General features: G+C 39.4%; 1 long non-coding RNA gene across 2 annotated transcripts in view; it reads left to right on the forward strand.

The window, feature by feature from the left end:
- Window positions 1–11,115, forward strand: part of LOC111750714 (uncharacterized) — a 37,088-nt gene that overhangs the window by 15,287 nt on the left and 10,686 nt on the right. The gene's annotated exons all lie outside the window — the stretch shown is intronic.

Consider the following 11,115-nt stretch of genomic DNA (forward strand, 5'->3'; position numbering starts at 1 on the left):
TGCCTATGTGACTTACAAACCACCATGGAGATGGCATTAGCAGTCAGGTGGAGTGGAGGGAGAGAGAAGGAAGGAGTCTGCCAAGGAATCCATATGGGGCGGGTGTTCCATAAATAGGGACAATAATTCCACCCTGATTCACACTGGCTAATGATAGGGGGCCACATCCCAAATCAGAGGTGTGCAGTCTTCTCCTTCACCTTGGTAAGGCATGGACAACATTGTACCAAGAAAAAATTCAGTTTAGTCGTCATATTTAATGAGCACCTACTTTGTGGAGGCACTGGGCTAGGAGCTGTGGTAAACCAAGCTAGGTATAGCCCGTGCCCTGATGGAGAGCATGATTTATGTGGTTGCACATTGCTACCTTTGAGAGTTGAGGTCACAAGTTTAGAGGAGGGACAGGGAATTGTTAAGTTCGAATTCTTCCTTGGAGAAGCATAATTGGGCAGATTTTAGGTAATTATCCTTCCATTTCGCAGCCAATATGGGGTGTTGATTCTTTCAATGACCCTTCTGCTTGCAATATGTATAAATATCACCATCTATAGGCTCCCAGGTCTTACAGGCTGTAAGACTTTCTGATCTTATTTTTATTTCAGGAGCCACTTGTTTAACCTGTAGGACCATAAGTTGTATTGATTTTGAGCTTATTTACTTTCTAAGGCTCTCTGAACATGTCTTGCCACATCCTGGATATTTTCTAAACTATCAGCTTCACATTTCAATTATTTTTTTTCTCATTAAAGCCTCTAATTAAGATTTAAGCCCATTAAAAAAAAAAGAACACAAGACTTAACTTTAGCTATTGGGTCTACCCTAGAATATTGCTTGAAAGTTTCCTGAAGTCTATTTTTATTTAGTTTATAATTTTGGATCCTTGTCCAATCAACCTTCAAAGGAAAGGCTCCTGCTTTTTGTACTGTGTTTCCTATTTTTTATTGCCTTATTTGGGATTTTTTTTTTTTTTTCCAGTTTGCACAGCTGAGTTATTTAAATTTTACCTTCCTTACCCTGCTGCTTTTAAATATTTTTTTTTCTAACTGAGGTGCTAACAATTAACTGAAGTACTTGGTACTACCGATTAGCTGATGTGTTTGGTACAGATCTGTAGTCCAGAACAATGAATGGCTAATAAAATCCTAAATGCTCTAGCAAATTTCCACCTGGCTTCCTGAGGTTTAGAAAAATATTTAATTATAACTCTCAACTTGGCTCCAGACCAGGGTTTTAATTAAACTTCTTTAGGGCTGCTTTCTGGTCTAGCAGTTTTCAACATCATTGCTCTTTTCCTGAGAAAACTCTGAAGAAAGTGTGGCTCGTGTCGAAGGTCAGATAATACTGAGTGGAAAGAGAGAGAAATGAAAGGAGGGTGAGTTTCAGAAAGTATCAGTGTCTTTGAGAGAGAACATCCTGGAATTAGAATTTTGTCTTGAGGCCTCAGCATACCAATTAAAGAAGGTAGCTGTTAACTCTTGGGGGTTTGTCTCCTAATTTTCCTGGGGCTTCTCTTAAGTGTATTAACTTACTGATTTTTGACATGTCAAAAGTCCTCTATGATGGCCATTGTTATTCTAACTTAAAATTTTCACCCTTTGTCAGAGTAGGTGCAAGAGTTAGGATTACGGTATAAAAGTTCTTCCAGAAGAGGTTGCAGTTTGATATAGAACTCATGAAAGACAAGAGGGGCCGCTTAGTTAAGACTATGTCCCTATGAATGGTATTTCAGATTTCCTTTCTAAGCAAAAGTTAGAAAAGAGCCAAGAATCAATGACCTGACAATCATTGGCCCCAGAATTTGAACTAAAAGTGACCTTCTTTCACAAATCAACAAGGCAGACAGTGCTCTCATGAAAGTTTTGTGGGGGCCCAAATCTAAGTTTGACCAATGGCCTTTTCATGCATTGGTAGCCAGTTCAATCAGCCTCCAACTGGCTCTCTCTTAGGACTGGCTTGGGCTGAACTAGAGGCTTACTTCGTCTATATCACTATCCCTTCCCTACGGAACACTCCCTTATACATATATTAGAAACAAGACAATCCAGAATACCACAAAACATGTAAAATGAGACTTTATAACAGATAAAAGCAAAAGTGAACAACAGGGGAATAAGCAGTTTAATGGCAAAAATATTTATCAAATGGTATACCTCCAAAACAAAAAGTCTATAATACTTAAACAAAGACCAATGTCTAATTACCTAATGGTATACCTTCCAAACAGAATGCCTGCTGACCTTGTAGAAGAGTCTAGTATTCCTTAGAAGTACGGATGGCAAGACATTGACTCTCTTACTTTGGACATATCGGGAAAGACCAGTCACTAGAAAAGGACATCATGTTTGGTAAATTGGAGGGTTAGCAATGAGATGAACTGAAGAAATAGCTGTAATAGTGGACTCAAACATACTAAGAATCACAAACATGGCACAGGACCAAGCAATGTTTCTTTCTGTTATACATAAGGTTGCTATGAGTTAAAGTGAACTTGACAGCAAATAACAACATATCTAATTATTTCCCTGAATATGTACCTGTAAACCAAATATTCTAATTACTCTATGCAATGACCAAGGTCTAATGGTCTTTTACAAAGGCCTACTTGTTTACAAATTATAGGAGTGATGAGAACTCAGTGAAACTAGTCAGAACTCAGACCATTGTGAGACTGACTCACCTGGCAGCAGATTGGAAAGACAAATGGGGTTTGGCTGCAAGAGGCCCAGTGAGTACCTATTGGTCTAAGGGTTTCCTGGAATTGTTATTGTTGTTAGGTGCTGTCCAGTCAGTTGCGACTCATAGGGACTGTACATACAACAGAATGAAATGCTGCCCAATCCTGTGCCATCCTCACAGTCATTGCTATGTTTGAGCCCGTTGTTGCAACCACTGTGTCAGTACATCTCCTTGAGGGTCTTCCTCTTTTTCACTGACCCTTTATGTTACCAAGCATGATGTCTTTCTCCAGGGACTGGCCTCTCCTGATAACACATCCAAAATACATGAGATGAAGTCTCCCCATCCTCGCTTCTAAGGAACCTTCTGGCTGTGCTTCTTCCAAGACAGATTTTTAGTTCTTTGGGTTAGTATTTTCCTTATGTCTTTGGCTTTCTTCATTCTCCTGTGCTCCAAGTGGGATGGGGCAATTGATGTATCTTAGATGGTCACTCGCAAGCTTTTAAGACCCCAGACACTATTCACCTAAGTGGGATATAGAACATTTTCTTTATAAACTATGTTATACCAGTTGAACTAGATATCCCCTGAAACTATGGTCCCCAGGCCCCAGCCCCAGTTACTCTATCCTTCAAAGTGTTTGGATGGGTCTAGGAAACTTCCTTGCTTTTGCTTTGGTCCAGTTGTGCTGACTTCCCCTGTATTTTGGGTTGTCCTTTCCTTCACCGAAGTTGACCTTGTCTATTAGTTAGTGATTTCCCCTTCTCCTCCTTGTAACCATCAAAGAATCCTTTTTTTCTGTGTTTAAACCTTTTCTTGAATTCTTATTATTGTAAGTGCTCTCATGCAATATCTGTCCTTTTGTGACTGACTTATTGCACTCAGCATTATGCCCTCCAGATTCATCCATGTTGTGAGATATTTTGAAGATTCATCATTGTTCTTTATCATTGCATAGTATTCTGTTGTGTGTACCTACCACAATTTGTTTATCCATTCATCTATTGGAAAGTTGATGGGCATTTAGATTGTTTCCATCTTTTTGCTGTTATGTATAGTGCTGCAAAGAACATGGGTGTGCATGTCTATTCAGGTGACAGCTCATATTTCTCTCCGGTATAGTCCTAGGAGTAGAATTGCTGGAGCATATGATATTTCTATTTCTAGCTTTTTAAGAAAGCACGATATTGTTTTCCAAATGGCTTGTACCATTTTACATTCCCACCAGCAGTACATAAGAGTTCCAATCTCCCTGCAAGCCTTTCTAACATTTGTTATTTTGTGGCTTTTGGATTAGTGTCAGCCTTGTTGGGGTGAGATGGTATCTTATTGTAGTTTTGATTTGCATTTCTGTAGTGGGTCGTGATCATAAGCGTTTCCTCATGTGTCTGTTAGCTACCTGAATGTCTTTTTTTGGTGAAGCTTCTGTTCATATCCTTTACCCATTTTTTTTTTTAATTGTGCTTTAAGTGAAAGTTTACAGTTCAAGTTAGTTTGTCATACAAAAATTTATACACACATTGCTATGTAACTCTAGCTTCTCTCCGTATAATGTGACAGCACACTTCTTTTCACCTCGGATTTCCTGTGTCCATTCAACCAGCTCCTGTCCCTTTCTGCTTTCTCATCTCACCTCCAGGCAGGAGCTGCCCATTTAGTCTCATGTATCTACTTGAGCTAAGAAGCACACTCTTCATGAGTATCATTTTATGTCTTAATTGACTCCATGACAGCGAGGTTTAGTCCAGTCTAATCTTTGTCTGAAGAGTTGACTTCAGGAATAGTTTTAGTTTTGTCCTTTGCCAATTTTTTAATTGGATTATTTGTCTTTTTGTTTTGGAGGTGCTGCAATATGTCATAGATTTTAGAGATTAGACCCTTATCAGATATGTTGTAGCCAATTTTTTCCCCCTATCGGTAGGTTCTCTTTTTACTCTTTTGGTAAATCCTTTTGATGAGCATAAGTGTTTGATTTTTAGGAGCTCCTGGTTATTTAGTTTCTCTTCTGGTGTTTGTGCGTTGTTAGGTATGGTTTCTATACTATTTATGCCAGGTACTAGGGCCCCTAGTATTGACCCTGTATTTTCTTCCATGATCTTTATAGTTTTAGATTTTATATTTACGTCTTTGATCCATTTTGAGTTAGTATTTGTATATGGTGTGAGGTATGGGTCCTGTTTCATTTTTTAACAGCTAGATATCCAGTTATGCCAGCACTTTTTATTAAAGAGACTGCCTTTTCCCCATTTAATGGACTTCAGGCCTTTGTCAAATATCAGCTGCTCATAGGTGAATGGATTTACATTTGGGTCCTCAATTTTGTTCCATTGGTCTTTGTATCTGTTGTAGTACCAGTACCAGGCTGTTTTGACTACTGTGGCAGTATAATAGGTTCTAAAATCAGGTAGTGTGAGGCCTCCCACTTGGTTCTTCTTCAGTAATGCTTTACTTATCTGGGGCCTCTTCCCTTTCCATATAAAGTTGGTGCTTTCTTTCTCCATCTCGTTTAAAAAAAAGTCATTGAAATTTGGATCAGGATTGCATTGTATCTGTAGATGACATTGGGTAGAATTGACATTTTCATGACGTTGAGTCTTCCTATCCATGAGCATGGTACGTTTTTCCATGTGTGTAGGTCTCTTTTGGTTTCTTCCAGTAGTGTTCTGTAGTTTTCTCTGTATAAAAATTTTACATCTCTGTTGTTGTTATGTGCCATCAAGTCGGTTCTGTCTTATAGTGACCCTATGTACAACAGAATAAAACACTGCCCAGCCCTGTGCCATCCTCACAATAGCTTTTATGCTTGAGCCCACTGTTGTAGCCACAGTGTCAATTCATCTCGTTGAGGGTCTTCCTCTTTTTGGCTGACCTTCTATTTTACTGAGCATGATGTCCTTTTTCAGGGACTGATCCCTGCTGATAACATGTCCAAAGTACCTTGTCTGCTTCTGGTTCTCAGGGGAATGCTTTCAGTTTCTCTCCATTTAGAAGGATGTTACCCGTTGGCTTTGTATAAATGCCTTTTATTATATCAAGGAATTTCCCTTCTATTCATATTTTACTGAGAGTTTTTATCAGGTATGGGTGTTGGACTTTGTCAAATGCCTTTTCTACACCGATTGATAAGATCGTGTGATTCTTTTATTTATGTGATGGATTACGTTGACTGATTTTTGAATGTTGAACCATCCCTGCATACCTGGTGTGAATCCCACTTGGTCATGATGTGTTATTTTTTTGATGTGCTGTTGAATTTTGTCAGCTAGAAATTTGTAGAGGATTTTTTGCATCTATGTTCATGAGGGATATTGGTTTTGTAATTTTCTTTTTTTGTAGTGTCTTTGCCTGGCTTTGGTATCAGAGTTTTGCTGGCTTCATAGTATGAGTTTGGGAGTATCCCTTCCTTTTCTATGCTCTGAAATACCTTTAAGAGTACTGGTGTTAACTCTTCTCTGAAAGTTTGGTGGAATTCTCCAGTGAAGCTGTTCAGGTCAGGGCTGTTTTTTGGGGGAGTTTCTTTATTACCTCTCCAATCTCTTCTGTTGTTATGGGTTTATTTAGTTTTTCCACCTTGGTTTGTGTTACATTAGGTAGGTAGTGAGTTTCTAGAAATTTGCCCATTTCTTCCAGGGTTTCAAATTAGTTGAAGTTCAGTTTTTCATGGTATTCTGTTATGATCCTTTTTATTTCAGCTGGGTCTGTTGTGATATCACCCATCCTGTTTCTTATTCAGGTTGCTTGCTTTCTCTCTTCTTTTTTTTTTTTTGTCCATTTGGCCAATCGTTTGTCGATTTTGTTAATCTTTTCAAAGAACCAGGTTTTGGTCTTGTTGACTCTATTAGTTGTTTTTCCATTCTCTATTTCATTTATTTCTGCTCTAATCTTTGTTATTTCCTTTCTTCTGGTGCACTAGGGCTTCTTTTGCTGCTCTCTTTCTATTTGTTTGAGTTGTAGGATTTATGTTTTGATTTTGGCCCTTTCTTCTTTTTGGATGTGTGCTTTTATTGCTATAAATTGACCTCTAAGCACTGCTTTTGTTATTTCCCAAAGGTTTTGTAAGATATGTTTTCTTTTGATTCTATGAATTTCTTTATTCCATCTTTGATTTCTTCTATAACCCAGTAGTTTTTAAGCAAGATGTTGTTCAGTTTCCATGTATTTGATTTTTTTCCTTGCTGTTTGTTACTGATTTCTACTTTTAAGACATTATGATCAGAAAAGATGCTTTGCATTATTTCAGTGTTTTGGATTCTCTTAAGGCTTGCTTTGGAGAAGGTTCCATGTGCGTTGGAAAAGAATGTATACTTTGCTGCTGTTGGGCGGCATGTTCTGTATATGTCTATGAGGTCAAGGTCATTGATTGTGGCATTTAGATTTCCATATCTTTATTGATTTTCTTTCTAGATGTTCTGTCCTTCACTGAAAGTGGCGTGTTGAAATCTCCTACTATTATTGTGGAGCTGTCTGTTTCTCTGTTCAATACTGTTAAGAGTTTGTTGTATGTATTTTGGAGCCCTGTTATTGGGTGTATATGTATTTATTATGGTTATATACTCCTGGTGTATTGACCCTTTAGTCATTACATAGTGTCCTTCCTTATCCTTTGGGGTAGATTTTACTTTAAAGTCTACTTTGTCAGAGATCAATATTGCCACCTCCTGCTCTTTTTGATTGTTGTTTGCTTGATGTATTTTTTCCATCCTTTGACTTTTAGTTTATGTGTTTGAGTCTAAGGTATGTCTCTTGTAGACACCATATAGATAGGTTGTGTTTTTTAATTCATTCTGCCACTCTGTCTCTTTATTGGTGCATTTAGGCCATTTACATTCAGTGTAGTTCTTTATAGGTACGAGTTTACAGCTGTCTTTTTTTTTTCGTGGTGTTGACAGTTTCTTTGCTCCACTTAATTTTCTGTGCTGAATTCTTTTTCTATATGTATTTTCTTTTCATTACTGTTGATTTTGTGTTTTTTGAGTTTGTATGTCTTTCTTTTTATTTTGATGAGTAGGTTTTTTAGCTTCCTTTGCGGTTACCTTGAAATTTACCCTTATCTTCCTAAGCTTAAACCAATCTTTTTTCTTGATACCGCCTTCACTTCTTTTCTGTATGAAAGTTCTATTAATACCCTATTTATTTCTTCTTTATTTTTGACATTGTCATCATTTACATATTGATGTTTCTGGTTCCATATTTTTCAGTCTTTTAGCTTTGATTTGTTTTTGTGAATTCTCTATCTAGGTTGGTAATTGGTTGATCTGTCCTGTGTCCTAGTCTTGGACTGTTGTCTGATATTGTTGGTTCTCTACCTGGAGGACTCTAATATTTCTTATAATTTTCATTTGGTTTTTACAAATTCCCTTAATTTCTATTTATCTGGAAATGACCTAATTTCACCATCTATTGTAGAGACAGTTTTGCTGGATATATAATTCTTGGCTGGCAATTTTTTTTCCTTCAAGGCTTTATGTATGTCACCTCATTGCCTTCTTGCCTGCATGGTTTGTACTGAGTAGTCAGAGCTTAGTCTTATTGGTTCTCATTTGTAGGTGACGTTTTGTTTCTCCCTAGCTACTCTCAAGATTCTGTCTTTGGTTTTGGCAAGTTTGAGTGTGATATGACTTGTTAACTTTCTTTTGGGATCTTCCCTATATGGGGTTTGTGGAGCTTCTTGGGTAGATATCTTCTCATCTTTTGAGATATCAGGGAAGTTTTCTGCCAGCAAATCTTCAACAATTCTTTCTGTGTTTTCTGTTATGTCCCCCTCCACCCTTACCCCTCCCCTCGTTCTGGTACTCCAATCCCTTTTAGGTTTTTTCTCTTGATTGTGTTCCACATAATTGTTAGGCTTTCTTCATTTTTTAAAAAATTCTTTATTTTCTGATTTTGCCTCAGATAAATTAGTGTTAAGGGGTTTATCACCAATCTCACTAATTCTGACTTCCAATATCTTGATTCTGCTCCTGTGACCTTCTATTGAGTCGTCTAACTTTGAAATTTTATTTTTAACTTCTTGGATTTCTAGTTGCTGTCTATGTATGGTTTCTGGCAGCCTGTTAATTTTGTTGTTTCGTTCTTGTATTGTTTTCCTGAATTCCTCTATTGCTTTCCCTATGTGTTCCTTGGCATGGTCAGAGTTTTGCCTGACCCCTTTCCTGATCTCTTGGTAAGCTCTGTGTATTAGTATTTTGAATTCTTTTTCAGGTATTTCATTGCTTTCTCTTCCTTCAGAAGGTTTCCTGGTTCTTTATTTTGGTCGCTTACTGGAGCCATCTTTTCCTGCTTCTTTATATGATTTGATATTGACCGTTGTCTCTGAGGCCTCAGTAAGTTATTGTGTTTACTTATTTATTGCATGCTTGTTTACTGTCCTGACTTTTTGTTTTGTTTTGATATGCCCAAGTAAGCTGACCATGAGCCACATTGGTTGTTGGAGTCTTTGAAGCTCTCGCATCCTGTCTCCAGGTGTTCAGAGCTAGGTATGTGAGCCCAGAAGTCTATTCACATTTCTTGTGGGAGCGTGGCACAGGTGTCCAGGTTGTCAGTCACTGAATATGTAGTGCAGACTCTCACCTACAGTCCTAGGCAGGCAGGGCTGCATGGGGGTGTTTGGCACAGGCACAGATGTGGGGGGCTATGTGTGGAGTAAGACAGATGGCTGATGGCTGCCCCCAGGTGCCTGGGTGAAAGACGTGTCCCTGTCTCCTAGAGCACATAGTTAGGGGGAGTACTGCAGCCAGTCTTTGGGTAGCCAGTACTGTTGGCTGGGGGACTGGTGGCACCACTAATTCTCAGGCCTCTGTTGTGGGTGGCTAGATGAAGTGGGTGGTGTCACCAGCTCTCAAGCACCTGGTGTGGGTGGGCGAGGCCCCTGCTTAGGGGGCAGGGCGGTGTCAAATTACACAAATTTGCAACTCCCCCTTGGCTGCTGTAGTTGAAAATGGCTTCAGATATATGCCCTGCTGCTTTAGGCTAATGAGGGTGTGCAGTGTTGAACTGGCCCACACAGGTCTGGACAGGGGCGAAAGGTGCTGAAAGTCCATGGACCCCTTATGTCAGTGACTGGGTGAAGGGGCAGGGCTTCCTGTCCAGCCCCGAGTGCCTGGCTTAGGGGGTGTGGTATTTTTTAACACTGTGGGACTGGTGTTGGAGTAGGGCAGGGAGGTCGGTGGGTGAGGGGAAGGAAACACTTCTCCACTGTGAAACTTTGGGAAGGCGAGGGGTTATTTTTCCCCCATGTGGTAGGGTAGTAACTTGCACTTAACTTTCATAGGTCTGCTGTTGCTCCTTCTTGGTTCTGGAGGTGAGTGCAGATTTGCTGCTGCTTGGCTGCACCTGATGTGGTGAGACGTTGAATGACGTTGCTTGCCTCAGCCCGTGTGCACTGCACAGACTCAGCTAGCAGAGCGCTAGCAATCTTGAGATCTGAACTTTTCTACTGCTTTTGAATTGTCTCTCTTTCCATCTGCCACTCAGTCTGATTCTTCAGCTTTGTCTTTGATAATTAGGGTTCCTAGATTGTCATACATAATTGACTCACTTGTTTTTTCAGGTCTTCATTGTAAGAGGGAAAACAGGAAGTGTCTGACTATTCTGCCATCTTGGCCCTGCCTCCCAGGAAATGGTTTATTTTTGGAATTGGATTTATTACCTTTAAGAGTCATCGAGAAAAAAATTTGTCAGCATGATGAGAAATAGAACAAAGAGGCATTGGAAATATAGAGAAGGGGGTTCTAGAGAAGCAGGCTGGGGTAGGAGAAATGTCTCTTGTTTGATGGTTGTCTTAGACAGAGTTCTAGCTTCTTATAGTTGCATGAGACCTCAGATTAACCTCCCTCCAAATTCAGAAATCTCGACTCCAGTTTGTACCATCTTGGGCAGATGGCTTCTGAGGTCCTGCTCCAGCAATTGATTACTTTTGATGATGTGTCCCACCAAGTGAGTTGGACAGTGCTCAGTTGTTGTCCATAGGTTTTCACTGGCTAATTTTTAAAAGTCAATCACCAGGCCTTTCTTCCTAGTCCTTCCTAGTCTGGAAGCTCTGCTAAAATCTGTCCACCATGGGTGACCCTGCTGGTATTTGAAATACATATGGGTGATGGATAATATATGATATGATATTAATAATAACTGATTGACTGAAAGCTTACTATGTGCCAGGCACCGCTCTAAGCACTTTACATATATTATCTCATTTAGCCTGCAGTTATCCCATGAGGAAGGTGTCACTTTATAGATGAAGGAACTGAGACAGAGAGTTTAATAGAGCTAGCAAATGGGGGAGATTGGATGCAAATCCAGGCAGTCTGACAACGTCCATGTTTTCCTACCTGATGAATTACAGAATACAGTGAAATCACCTCCTCCTTCTGGACATTCTACTTCTACAATGAGGTGCTGGTTGTTTGTTTTAGCAGCCTGTCACAAACCCCTGTCACTTAT

The sequence above is a fragment of the Loxodonta africana genome, chromosome 20 (genome assembly GCF_030014295.1).
Source record: "Loxodonta africana isolate mLoxAfr1 chromosome 20, mLoxAfr1.hap2, whole genome shotgun sequence".
In the NCBI taxonomy this organism is placed as follows: domain Eukaryota; kingdom Metazoa; phylum Chordata; class Mammalia; order Proboscidea; family Elephantidae; genus Loxodonta; species Loxodonta africana.